Below are 15,222 nucleotides of genomic sequence, written 5' to 3' on the forward strand. Positions count from 1 at the left end.
TGATGGTCTGGGGTGCCATGTCAGCTGCTGGTGTTGGTCCACTGTGTTTTATCAAGGGCAGGGTCAATGCAGCTAGCTATCAGGAGATTTTGGAGCACTTCATGCTTCCATCTGCTGAAAAGCTTTATGGAGATGAAGATTTCATTTTTCAGCACGACCTGGCACCTGCTCACAGTGCCAAAACCACTGGTAAATGGTTTACTGACCATGGTATTACTGTGCTCAATTGGCCAGCCAACTCTCCTGACCTGAACCCCATAGAGAATCTGTGGGATATTGGGAAGAGAAAGTTGAGAGACGCAAGACCCAACACTCTGGATGAGCTTAAGGCCGCTATCGAAGCATCCTGGGCCTCCATAACACCTCAGCAGTGCCACAGGCTGATTGCCTCCATGCCACACCGCATTGAAGCCTCCTGGGCCCCCATAACACCTCAGCAGTGCCACAGGCTGATGGCCTCCATGCCACGCCGCATTGAAGCAGTCATTTCTGCAAAAGGATTCCCGACCAAGTATTGAGTGCAGAACTGAACATCATTATTTGAAGGTTGACTTTTTTTGTATTAAAAACACTTTTCTTTTATTGGTCGGATGAAATATGCTAATTTTTTTAGATAGGAATTTTGGGTTTTCATGAGCTGTATGCCAAAATCATCAATATTAAAACAATAAAAGGCTTGAACTACTTCAGTTGTGTGTAATGAATCTAAAATATATGAAAGTCTAATGTTTATCAGTACATTACAGAAAATAATGAACTTTATCACAATATGCTAATTTTTTGAGAAGGACCTGTATATTATATATTTTTATAGTTATAGAGCATCTATATTTTTATTATCTGGCTAAGTTGCTTGTAATGCAATTGCCGCTATGCCACTTAGTTGCAGTAATTGAGGCGCAATTCTTCTGTAAAATTTAATTCTGGACTTTTTGCCAGGTATCCATTTTTGTCTTTCTAAATGATTGTGGCTTTTATCCAGCACTTACCGTGTTCCCTGACCCCATGAACATTTTTGGGGCAGGCAAATTTAACTGTGGCTGAAACTGGCCCAGTTTGCTCTCACTGTACTATCTTATCCAGCCTCCAGTGTCATCTGTCAGCATGGCAGGGGATGTCATCACAACCAAACATACAAACTTGTCCTCCACAAGGACATCACTTTTGTCAAAATGTATGAGGCATGGATCTGTGAGGATTTTCACTCTCCTCCAGCTGAGGCCGATGAATAGATCATGCTAATTGCTAATGGTGGCTATTTATCGCCGGCCCCATCATGCCACTGCCGCTCTAGGCCTGCCTACCATCATGGTTTGTGCTGTCTGCCACCTCCAACAAAGCTGCTACTCTGCTTTCTGCCACTACCATTAGCTCTACCCCGCCACTACTACTACCCTAACTCAGCTGCCCACAGATCTACTGACTTGTCTGTTACATGCTATGAGCTACTGCTGATGCTATTTTGCTGCCACATGCCACTGTTACCTCTACATAGCTTAGAGGATAAATCATCAGTTTAAAAAAACTGCAGAACCCCTTTAAATTTGAAATATAGAAATGTTAATTGGTTACATAGAAAATTAACTAATATTTGTTTTCCTCTTTTCAAGAGAAAGCTGTTTTTGCAAAAGAAAATATGGGATTACACTTACCGGTAATCGTTTTTCCTTGAGCCTATGACAGCACCCATGGATAGCATCCGCCCCCTTCCTCAGGACAGGAAACAGGAAGCACAGCCTCTTCAAAAGGGAGGTACAACCCCCATCATGCCAGTCCTATTCCAAGAACTAAGGAGACAAAAACCAGACTACACCACAACAAATCTACAACAGAACAAATGCTTATATCCGTGTGTATATAGAAGTACATACAAACACACACGTATATATCTCTCTCTATATATATATAAATATAATTTTTTATTTTTTATTTTATTTTATTATCTCTTTTTATCTTTTTTTTTTTTTTTTTTGGGGAGGGAATTAGGCGGGTGCTGTCATAGGCTCAAGGAAAAACGATTACCGGTAAGTGTAATCCGATATTTCCCCCCTCGCCTATGACAGCACCCATGGATATCTAGGCGAGATAATCTAGGGTGGGACAACTGCTTGGAGGACTTTACGCCCAAACCCTAAACCTTCCTGTGAAGGAAGCTGCAGCCTACAGTGCTTAAAGAAGGTATGAGCAGAACTCCAAGTAGCAGCTCTGCAAATCTGGTCAATAGAAGCGGAAGCTCTTTCTGCCCAGGATGTAGACACCGCTCTCGTTGAGTGTGCTCCAAACCCGGCAGGAGGAGGAACCCCTTTAGAGGAATATGAAAGATAAATAGCTTGTTTAATATATCTGGCAATAGACTGAGAGGAAGCAGGGGAGCCCTTCTTCTGTCCCTGAAAGGAAACCACGAGCTTAGAGGACGACCTCCAGTCCTGAGTGGCAGAAAGGTATTGAATTAGACACCTTCTAACGTCGAGGCAATGGAATTCCCTTTCCCTCTGATTCTTAGGTGAGGAACAGAAAGAAGGTAAAACTATATCTTGAGACCGGTGAAAGGATGATGAAACCTTTGGAAGGAAGGCAGGGTCAGGAGATAAAATAACCCTATCTTCCAAAATATTAAGATACGGTCTCTCGATTGAGAAGGCCGATATTTCACTCACTCTTCTAGCTGAAGTAATGGCTAGCAAGAAAACTAATTTATAGGTTAAGATCTTTATTGGGATATCCTCAATGGGCTCAAAGGGATCCCTGGTCAAGGCAGACAAGACTAGATTTAAATCCCAGGGGGGAACTCTGGACTTCTGGACGGGAGCAAGTTTTGAAATTGCAACGACAAATCTTTTAATCCAGGGGTGGTCTGCTAGCTTATACTCAAAGAGAGCACTTAAGGCGGAGATATGGACCTTTAAAGTACTTGGCCTCAGTTTCTTATTCCAGCCTTCCTGGAGGAAGCTAAGGACTAGAGGCAACTCCGGGGGTTCCAAGACATTAACTGGCTTATTTGCAAATCTAAGGAAGGCCCTCCAAACCCTCAAATAGATCTTAGAAGTAACAGCTTTCCTACTGGACAAAAGGGTGTTTATCACTTCCCCAGAAAGACCCTTCATTTCTAGGATCTGCCTTTCAACAGCCAAGCTGTCAAGTGCAGGCTCTCTAGCTGAGGATGAAGTATCGGCCCCTGCACTAGTAGCCCCGGGAAGACAGGAAGTACCCAGGGATCTGCTACAGACATCCTCCTTAGCCAGGAAAACCAGACCCTCCTGGGCCAAAAGGGGGCTATAGTAATTACTAGGGCCTTCTCCTCCCGAATCTTCTTCAGGACTCTCGGGAGTAGCTTTATAGGAGGGAAGGCATACAGGAGGCCTACTCTCCATGATTGGGCCAATGCGTCCACCGCCGTGGGCTGCTCTAATGGGGATAGAGAGAAGAATCTTTTCCCTTTTCTGTTTTCCCTTGTGGCAAAGAGATCTACCACCGGGAGACCCCAAAGAGCCACAATGTCGCTGAAGACCTGTTGATTTAGGGACCATTTTCCCTGCCGAACACGATGCCTGCTCAGAAAATCTGCCGTCACATTCTCCCTTCCCTTTAAGTGTAGTGCCCTGATCGATGGAAGGAAACCCTCTGCTAGCTCGAAAATCTCTTTGGTGAGAGACATTAGATCTGGAGATCTGGTCCCCCCCTGACGATTGATATGAGCTACTGCCGTCATGTTGTCTGAGTAGATCAAAACATTTCTGCCTTTTAAAAGGTGGAGGCTCTTTTTCAAGGCCATGAGGATCGCTAGAAGTTCCTTGAAGTTGTGAGATTTGGGAACTATCTCCTGATTCCACTGTCCCTGCAGAAGTAGAGAATCTGTGTGAGCTCCCCAACCCCAAGGGCTTGCGTCTGTGGTCAGAGAGAGGGGATCCTTCCTTGACCAAGGGACTCCCTTTTGAAGGTTGGAAGGCACGTCCACCATTCTAGATCTTTTATCGTTTGAGTTGAAAGGGAGAAGAGAGAATCCAAGGATAGGGGATCTTTGTCCCAAACCCCCAGGATCTGCAACTGAAGTGACCTCGAGTGGAAGTGGGCCCATTCCAGCCCCGGGATTGCGGCTGTCATTAGGCCTAGAACTGACATAGCTTCTCTTAGAGAGATGGAGCGGCGAGCTACAATGTCCTGAACCCTGGAGACTAGCAGAGAAACTTTCTGTGTTGGAAGAAAACACATTTGCTTCTGGGAGTCCAGGAGTAGCCCCAGAAAGGTGCATATCTGGCTTGGCACGAGATTGGATTTCTGGAGATTTAACTCCCAACCCAACTTTACCAGCACCTCCCTGACCCAGGAAATCTGTTCGATTAATTGACCTGGTTCCCAAGAGAGAAGGAGGAAATCGTCTAGATAGGGAATGACAATCAGATCCTTCTCCCTCAGATGAGCCATCATCTCTGCTACAATCTTCGTGAAAAGCCTGGGTGCCTGAGACAACCCAAACGGCAGGGCCCGAAACTGTACATGTAGGAGTCTGTCCGGGAACTGAACTGCTACTCTTAGGTACTTCTGGTGACTGGGATGGATTGGAACGTGGTAATAAGCGTCCCTGAGATCCAGGGTCACCATGTAGCAGCCCAGGAATAAATTTGGGATTATGGAACTGATAGTCTCCATACGAAATCTCTCGTACACCAGGTATTTGTTGAGCAGCTTCAGATTTATTATGGTACGGAAGGTGCCATTCGGCTTCTTTACAAGGAAAAGCATCGAATAATAGCCCCTCTCCCTCTCTTGAGCTGGAACCTCCTGCAGGACCCTTTTCCTGAGTAAATCTGAAATCTCCAGACGTAATGCTTCTAGCTTCTCTGGGCTGGAGCGATAGTCCGTCAAAACGAACCTTTCTGGAGGAGTTCTTAGGAAGTTCAGGCAATAGCCCTCTGAAATGACTGAAAGGATCCAGGGGCTGTTCGAGATCTTCCGCCATTGCTCTGCGAAGAGGGAGAGACGACCTCCAATCGGGGATCTGGCGTCATTGCGGAGGCTTTTTAGAGGCCTCTCCACCTGAAAAAAGAAAACCTTTGTTCCTTCTGGCCGCATTACCAGACTGTCTGGGAGTTTCTCTTCTCTTGAAGTTAAATCTGGCAGACTGAGAACGAAAGGGCTTCTTAGGAGGCTGCTGATGTATAGAAGGGAAACCCTTTTTTCTGTCAGAAGCCTTTTCCAGTAGATCGTCTAACGTGGGCCCGAAAAGAAATTCCCCCTGACAGGGAATAGCACACCATTTCGCCTTTGAACCTGCATCTCCTTTCCAATCCTTTAACCAAATCGCCCTACGGGCGGAATTTGAAAGCGCTGCGGCTCTCGCTGACAGCCTCAGGGAGTCCGCTGAGGCATCTGCTAAAAAATCAATGGCACTATACAGAGTTGGAAATGACGAGAGCAATTGTTCCACGGGCGCTCCCTTCTTCATCTGCTCTTCCATCTCTTTCATCCAGACCTTTAAAGACCTGGCAACAGAAGTGGCGGCTATAGCGGGCCTGAAAGAGCCAGCCGTCGCCTTCCAGTTCTTTTTTAAATAGACCTCGGCTCTTCTGTCCATTGCATCTTTAAGAGTTTCCGAGTCTTCAAACGGGAGGGCTGCTCTCTTAGAGATTTTCGCTACCGGAGCATCCAGTTTCGGGTCTCTATCCCAATCAGCTGAGGCTTTGTCCTCGAAGGGATATTTCCTTTTTAAGGCAGAAGGCACGAAAAAAATGTTCTATCCGGCCTACTCCATTCATTCTTAATAACCGAAGTTATGTTTTCATGTACATCAAAACACTTCAGCCTCCCAGGACCTAGGCCCTCGAACATGGAATACCTCATGGACTGGGGTTCTGCTTGATCATCAAGCCCCATAGTTGCCCTGACGATCCCGACTAGGGAATTAATGTTCTCTGGGAGGAACAGGGGTCTCCCTGCCAGCTGCTCGTCCTGGGAGTGATCCGAGGACGGGAGTTCTCCCTCCTCCTCTAATTCTGATAACAACTCCTGATCACTTGAAGCGGGAATAGAGACAGCAGCGGAAGTGCTAGGGCGATCTACAAGCAGATTACTCAAGGATTCCTTCACTGATTCTTTAACCTCATCCTTGATAATCTTTTTTAGGCTTGATAAGAGAGAAGGGGCCTCATCCTCCAATAATTTGCCCATGCAGGTCTGGCAGGCAGGTTTACCCCAACCGGACGGTAGCTTTCTCTTGCAAATAGCGCAGCCCCGCTCCTTGGACCTTGACCCCCTTCTCTCTTTGGAAGTCTAAACACACAAAACAAAGACATCCATCAGGATACTGAAATAAATGGAAAGGCAGGGCATTCGCCCCTCTTACCCCCACCGGTACCGAGGATTCGTTGGTGGTTTCAGTGGGTTCTGCGCGCTGTGTGGGCTCCATTTTCTGCCACTGGCTTTCATCCATGGAGATCACTGCAGGCCAAAACACCAGCCTGCAGTGAAAGCTGGCTGGATTTGAACTTGCCGGGCGCGCACCGGCACCCACCCCTTCCGGCCCAAGGCCACGCCTCCTCCCACTGCTGAAAGCCGGAGGCCAGGATCCGGCGCCGACTAATGACGTCAGCGTCGGCCTGACCTACCCGGAAGTGACTGCGCCGCGCCCCGCGCGAACGCCAGCAGCAGCCGAACATACGGCATGGCCGCAGAGGTTCGCCGTGCCGGGGATACACAAGGCAGCCCCGATGGGGGAGTGACCGGAACGACAGGGGAGTCCAGAGGTCCAGGCTTCAGCAGCGGCTTCCGAAGAAGACTTACGCCGCTCGGGTAGGCCCTCCTCCCACGGGTAACAACCAAGGGGCTCCCGCAGCTCCGTCCTATATGCTGTGCATCCACCCTGTCCCTTAGGACAGGAAACAGAACTGGCATAATGGGGGTTGTACCTCCCTTTTGAAGAGGCTGTGCTTCCTGTTTCCTGTCCTGAGGAAGGGGGCGGATGCTATCCATGGGTGCTGTCATAGGCGAGGGGGGAAAAGAGAATAACTAATATATATATATATATATATGTATATGTATATATATATTTCAGTGCCTTGCAAAAGTATTCACCCCCTTGACTTTTTTTGTATTTTGTTACATTACAGCCTTAAGTTCAATGTTTTGTTAATCTGAATTTTATGTGATGGATCAGAACACAATAATCTAAGTTGGTTAAGTGAAATGAGAAAAATATATAAATAAAACTATTGTTTAGAAATAGAAAACAGAAAATTGTCATGTGCATATGTATTCACCCCCTTTGTTAGGAAGCCCATAAAAAGCTCTGGTGCAACCAATTCCCTTCCGAAGTCACATAATTAGTGAAATGATGTCACCTGTGTGCAATCTAGGTGTCACATGATCTGTCATTAAATATACACACCTTTTTTGAAAGGCCCCAGAGGCTGCAACACCTAATCAAGAGGCATCACTAACCAAATACTGCCATGAAGACCAGGGAACTCTCCAAACAAGTATTGGACAATGTTGTACATCCCAATCTTTGATGATCCCCAGGTGCACCATCAAATCTATCATAACCAAATGGAAAGAACATGGCGAAACTGCAAACCTGCCAAGAGACAGCCGCCCACCAAAATTCATGGACTGGGCAAGGAGGGCATTAATCAGAGAGGCAGCACAGAGACCTAAGGTAACCCTGGAGGAGCTGCAGAGTTCCATAGCAGAGACTGGAGTATCTGTACATAGGACAACAATAAGCCGTACTCTCCCTAGAGTTGGGCTTTATGGCAGAGTGGCCATGTCGGGATTCGAACCCATGACCAGCCACATCCCAGGCGGTAGCCCTGCTTACTAGGCTACCGTCCTCTCAGGACATTCCTCCCTGAAGCCTATTATTTAACCTCAGTCTTGCCAAGCCTTGCTCATCATCCTTGATTCCCCACACCTGGTACAAACCGGATTCCAAAAAAGTTTGGACACTATACAAATCGTGAATAAAAACTGAATGCAATGATGTGGAGGTGCCAACTTCTAATATTTTATTCAGAATAGAACATAAATCACGGAACAAAAGTTTAAACTGAGAAAATGTACCATTTTAAGGGAAAATAATGTTGAATCAGAATTTCATGGTGTCAACAAATCCCCAAAAAGTTGGGACAAGGCCATTTTCACCACTGTGTGGCATCTCCCCTTCTTCTTACAACACTCAACAGACATCTGGGGACCGAGGAGACCAGTTTCTCAAGTTTAGAAATAGGAATGCTCTCCCATTCTTGTCTAATACAGGCCTCTAACTGTTTAATCGTCTTGGGCCTTCTTTGTTGCACCTTCCTCTTTATGATGCGCCAAATGTTCTCTATAGGTGAAAGATCTGGACTGCAGACTGGCCATTTCAGTACCCGGATCCTTCTCCTACGCAGCCATGATGTTGTGATTGATGCAGAATGTGGTCTGGCATTATCTTGTTGAAAAATGCAGGGTCTTCCCTGAAAGAGATGACGTCTGGATGGGAGCATATGTTGTTCTAGAACCTGAATATATTTTTCTGCATTGATGGTGCCTTTCCAGACATGCAAGCTGCCCATGCCACACGCACTCATGCAACCCCATACCATCAGAGATGCAGGCTTCTGAACTGAGCGTTGATAACAACTTGGGTTGTCTTTGTCCTCTTTGGTCCGGATGACATGGCGTCCCAGATTTCCAAAAATAACTTCGAATCATGACTCGTCTGACCACAGAACAGTCTTCCATTTTGCCACACTCCATTTTAAATGATCCCTGGCCCAGTGAAAACGCCTGAGCTTGTGGATCTTGCTTAGAAATGGCTTCTTCTTTGCACTGTAGAGTTTCAGCTGGCAACGGCGGATGGCACGGTGGATTGTGTTCACTGACAATGGTTTCTGGAAGTTTTCCTGAGCCCATTCTGTGATTTCCTTTACAGTAGCATTCCTGTTTGTGGTGCAGTGTCGTTTAAGGGCCCGGAGATCACGGGCATCCAGTATGGTTTTACGGCTTTGACCCTTACGCACAGAGATTGTTCCAGATTCTCTGAATCTTCGGATGATGTTATGCACAGTTGATGATGATAGATGCAAAGTCTTTGCAATTTTTCGCTGGGTAACACCTTTCTGATATTGCTCCACTATCTTTCTGCACAACATTGTGGGAATTGGTGATCCTCTACCCATCTTGGCGTCTGAGAGACACTGCCACTCTGAGAAGCTCTTTTTATACCCAATCATGTTGCCAATTGACCTAATTAGTGTTAATTGGTCTTCCAGCTCTTCGTTATGCTCAAATTTACTTTTTCCAGCCTCTTATTGCTACTTGTCCCAACTTTTGGGGGATTTGTTGACACCGTGAAAATTTGAATCAACGTATTTTTCCTTTAAAATGATACATTTACTCGGATTAAACGTTTGATCTGTCATCTACGTTCTATTACAAATAATTGACATTTGCCATCTCCACATCATTGCATTCAGTTTTTATTCACAATTTGTTTAGTGTCCCAACTTATTTGGAATCCGGTTTGTACTTCCCTATATAAGTTCAGCCCCTTGCACTCCAGCTTGCTGATTATTGAGCTCCTGAGCCTTGATCAAGCTTCTCCGTATCTGCTGCTCTTGCTACTATTGTAAGTCCACTGCTGACCAGGAATTGACTACTGACTACTCTTCTGCTTGTCCCTACCTATTGAACTGCTACCACCGTTGCCCATCCGGATTGTCTGACCACGCTTACTGCCGCCTGCCCTGACCCATCGCCTGCCAACCGACTACGCCTCTGCCAGACTTCCTGCACCTACTACCTGCCTGCGGTCCTTGCCACTGGGCTCCACTCCTACATCCAGCCAGCTGTCCTCTGACTCAGGTGAGCCTGTAGGATTGTTACAGAATAATCAGCCACACTATGGAGTCCGCAATGGCCGTCTGCGTAAGCAGGTCACCGAACTTCAAGAATTTGGTACTACGTATCAGGAGAAATTTGCCCAGCTCCAAAGCGTAGTCCAATGCCAACAGAAGGAGATTATTGAATTACAGAGGCAACTCCTGGACATTCGCGGCGTGGCCGCAGACACCCGCATGCCACTCCCATCAAGATTCGGCGGCGACAGACGCCAGTATCCGGGGTTTCTAAACCAATGCCGCTTCTATTTTCAGATGTACCAGGCCCCCTTCACCACCGAGAAAAAGAAGGTGCTATTCATGGTCAATCTGATGGATGAAGCATTAGCATGGGCATCTCCATACGTGGAGACTAACAGTCAGCTCCTGGACAACCTAAACAACTTCATCACCGCCATGAGCCAAGTCTTCGATAACCCCAACCGCTGTGCGACAGCCGAGGCGCGACTACATGGCTAGCGGCACGAGGCCTGTCCGAATTAATAAAGGACGAACTCGCCAGAGTTGAGGCCCCAGACGATCTGGATGACTTCATTCAGTTGTGCATCCGGATAGATCAAAGACTCTCCGAGAGGAAGAAAGAAAGACTCTGGTCCTTCTCCTCCACCTATGCAGGTCGATGCTCTACGTAGGTCTCTATCCACAGTTGAGAAGGAGAGACGGCTGGCCGAAAACCTCTGCCTCTACTGTGGGGAGCCGGGTCATTTTGCCATCAAATGTCCTAATAAGATCCGAAAAACTATTGCCATCACAGAACTAAAGGAGCAACCACAGACTCCAACCCCGCCAGCAGCCCCTGAAAATAACAACATGGTGGCCCATAGATCCCACTTCATCGTCCCCATCCTCATCGACATTGAGGGGCGACAACTCCCCTGTTCAGCAATGTTAGACTCCGGTGCAGGAGGCAACTTCATGGACCTAACCTTCGCCCGCAAAAAGAACATTCCACTGAAAATTAAGGCAGCCCCCGTTGACCTGGAAACCGTCGACGGATCCCCACTCTCCTCGGGGCCAGCCACTCACGAGACCAACAAACTACAACTCCTCACAGAACCCGATCACCGCGAGAAGTTCCACTTCTCGCTGATCGCCTCCCCGAAGTTCCCGGTGATCTTGGGTATCCCATGGTTGGCCACCCACAACCCCTCGGTGGACTGGGAAACCCGCTGCATACGGTTCCCGTCCTAGTTCTGCTCGCTAAATTGCTCCCACAAACCCGTCCTTCCACACAAAGACACCACCATCTCAAAACTATCTGTCAAGGATCTGCTACCCTCTCAATATGGCGAGTTCCAGGATGTCTGCGACAAGAAAAACGCAGACAAGCTGCCACCACACCGACCCTACGACTGCCCTATAGAACTGCTGCCCGGGGCCGAAATACCCTTTGGCAGTATCTACCCCCTCTCAGAGCCTGAATTCAAGGCTCTGAAAGAGTACCTGAACGAGGACCTGAGGAAGGGGTTCATCCGGCCCTCTACCTCCCCCGCAGGAGCCCCCTTTTTCTTCATAGAGAAAAAAGACTCCTCCCTGCGTAGACTACAGAAAGCTTAACGACATAACCGTAAAAAAAAACTGTACCCGCTCCCACTGATTTCAGAACTCCACAAGAGAGACTACGGGCAGCGAAGATCTTCACTAAACTCGACCTTCGAGGGGCCTACAACCTCGTCCGAATCCGCCCTGGGGACGAATGGAAGAGTGCCTTCCGGACACGTTATGGTCACTTCGAGTACCTGGTCATGCCTTTCGGACTCTGCAATGCTCCCGCCACCTTCCAGCACTTCATTAACGACGTCCTCAGGGACATGCTGGATCTGTTTGTAGTCGTTTACCTGGACGACATCTTGATCTTCTCTAAAGACCTCGAGCAGCACCGCGAACATGTCCGCAGGGTACTACAGAGACTCTCTCTATATCAAGCTAGAGAAATGCGAGTTTGAGCGAACCACCACTCAGTTCCTCGGATACATCATCTCCCCAGATGGCCTAAGTATGGGTCCAAGCCGTGATGAACTGGCCCGTTCCGAGAAACGAGAAGGAGACACAAAGATTCATTGGCTTCGCCAACTTCTATCGGAAGTTTATCCGGAACTTCTCCAAGGTCATAGCACCAATCACCCAACTCACCAAGAAGGCAGTCCCCTTCTCCTGGATACCCGAGGCCCAGGAGGCCTTCACCAAGTTGAAACTTCTCTTTACTTCTTCTCCAATCCTGATCCACCCAAACCCCGAGCTGCCATTTACAGTCGAAGTGGATGCATCAGACTCCGCGGTGGGGGCAGTTCTGTCACAACGGACAGGGGAGAAGATGCTTTTACACCCGTGCGCATATTTCTCCCGCCAGATGTCCCCCTCCGAGAAGAACTCGCTAAGAGACTCTCAGCCAGACAGGCCAGATGGAGCCTATTCTTTTCCCGCTTCAACTTTCTCATCACCTATCTCCCCGGATCACAAAAAATGCAAGGCTGACGCCCTCTCCAGAATGTTTTCCGAGCCCTCACAGAGTAACAAGGGCCAAAACAACATCCTACCCAAAAGAGGGGTTGTAGGGGCCACCTGCTCTAAAGAACTCCTGGGGACAATCCAAGAAGGATACGAAAATGACCCCTTCCTCGCCCACCCCACAAGGAATGTCAGCCTTATGTTTAAGACCGGTCATTGGTTTCATCAGGACCTACAACTATATGTACCAGAAATCGCATGGCTCGAAGTGCTCAAACTCAACCATGATTCTAAGCTGATCGGCCATTTGGGCACAAGAAAGACCCAGGAGCTTCTCTCCCGCTGCTTCTGATGGCCAACTTACAAGGAGGACATCAAGAGGTACATCTCCTCGTGCACGGTCTGTGCCCGCAATAAGACTCCTCATTCCTCTCCCGTGGGTCTGTTACAACCCCTCACGATTCCCTCCCGCCCCTGGGGCTCGATCTCCATGGACTTTGTGGTAGACCTTCCTCCTTCAAAAGGGATGAACACCACCCTGGTCGTGGTCGACCGCCTCACCAAGATGGCCCATTTCATCCCCTACAAAGGCCTACCCACCGCCAAACAGACGGACGATCTTATTCTCAGAGAGGTCTTCAGGCTGTATGGGATCCCAGACGACGTGGTCTCCGACCAAGGCGTATAATTTGCCTCAAAGTTCTGGAAGAACTTCTGCCTGGCGCTCAGGGTTAAAGTGAACCTGTCCTCCGCTTTCCACCCTCAGTCAAACAGGCAGACGGAGAGAACTAATCAGACCCTAGAGCAGTAACATAGAAACATAGAATGTGTCAGCAGATAAGAACCATTTGGCCCATCTAGTCTGCCCAATATACTAAATACTATGGATAGCCCCTGGCCCTATCTTATATGAAGGATGGCCTTATGCCTATCCCATGCATGCTTAAACTCCTCCACTGTATTGGCAGCTACCACTTCTGCAGGAAGGCTATTCCATGCATCCACTACTCTCTCAGTAAAGTAATACTTCCTGATATTACTTTTAAACCTTTGTCCCTCTAATGTAAAACTATGTCCTCTTGTAGCAGTTTTTCTTCTTTTAAATATTCTCTCCTCTTTTACCTTGTTGATTCCCTTTATGTATTTAAAAGTTTCTATCATATCCCCTCTGTCTCGTCTTTCTTCCAAGCTATACATGTTAAGGTCCTTTAATCTTTCCTGGTAAGTTTTATTCTGCAATCCATGTACCAGTTTAGTAGCTCTTCTCTGAACTCTCTCCAAAGTATCAATATCCTTCTGGAGATATGGTCTCCAGTACTGAGCACAATACTCCAAATGAGGTCTCACTAGTGCTCTGTAGAGCGGCATGAGCGCCTCCCTCTTTCTACTGGTAATTCCTCTCCCTATACACCCAAGCATTCTGCTAGCATTTCCTGCTGCTCTATGACATTGTCTGCCTACCTTTAAGTCTTCTGAAATAATGATCCCTAAATCCCTTTCCTCAGATACTGAGATTAGGACTGTATCACTGATTTTATATTCTGCTCTTGGGTTTTTACGTCCCAGGTGCATTATCTTGCACCTATCAACATTAAATTTTAGTTGCCAGATTTTTGACCATTCCTCTAGTTTTCCTAAGTCCTTTTCCATTTGGTGTATCCCTCCAGGAACATCAACCCTGTTACAAATCTTTGTGTCATCAGCAAAAAGACACACCTTACCATTGAGGCCTTCTGCAATTTCGCTGATAAAGATATTAAATAATATGGGTCCCAGAACAGATCCCTGAGGTACCCCACTGGTAACAAGACCTTGGTCTGAATATACTCCATTGACTACAACCCTCTGTTGCCTGTCCCTCAGCCACTGCCTAATCCATTCAACAATATGGGAGTCCAAGCCCAAAGACTGCACTTTATTGATAAGCCTTCTATGTGGGACAGTATCAAAAGCCTTACTAAAGTCTAGATAAGCGATGTCTACTGCACCTCCTCCATCTATTATTTTAGTCACCCAATCAAAAAAATCAATAAGATTAGTTTGACATGATCTCCCTGAAGTAAACCCATGCTGTTTTTCATCTTTCAATCCATGGGATTTTAGATGTTCCACAATCCTCTCCTTAAGTATGGTTTCCATTAATTTCCCCACTATTGATGTCAGGCTTACTGGCCTATAGTGGCCCGATTCCTCCCTACTACCTTTCTTGTGAATGGGCACAACATTTGCTAATTTCCAATCTTCTGGGACGACTCCTGTTGCCAGTGATTGGTTAAATAAATCTGTTAATGGTTTTGCTAGTTCACCGCTGAGCTCTTTTAATAGCTTTGGGTGTATCCCATCAGGCCCCTGTGACTTATTTGTATTAATTTTAGACATTTGACTTAGAACCTCTTCCTCTGTAAAGTTTAATTTGGTAATTCCTTGTTTTAGTTTCCTTTTTTTATTTATGTATCTGAAGAATGCCTTATCGCCTTTTTTCCATGACTGAGCTAATTTCTCTTCTGCCTGTGCTTTAGAAGCTCTTATAACTTGTTTGGCCTCTCTCTGCCTAATCTTATAAATTTGCCTGTCATCCTCGTTTTGTTTTTTTTTTATAATTCCTAAATGCTATCTTTTTGTTTTTAATGATTTTGGCCACTTCTGCTGAGTACCACAGTGGTCTCTTCCTTTTTTTGCTTTTACTGACAAGCCTAATGCAATTTTCTGTTGCCTTCAATAGTGCCACTTTTAAGTAGTCCCATTTCTCCTGGACTCCAATGAAACTGTTCCAGTCTGATAGGGACTTGTATACCACTAATCTAATTTTAGAAAAGTCAGTTTTTCTAAAATCTAAAACTTTTGTTTTTGTGTGGTGTGACTCAGTCACTGTACTTATAGTAAACCACACTGACTGGTG

The sequence above is a fragment of the Bufo gargarizans genome, chromosome 1, assembly GCF_014858855.1.
Source record: "Bufo gargarizans isolate SCDJY-AF-19 chromosome 1, ASM1485885v1, whole genome shotgun sequence".
Taxonomy (NCBI): Eukaryota; Metazoa; Chordata; class Amphibia; order Anura; family Bufonidae; genus Bufo; species Bufo gargarizans.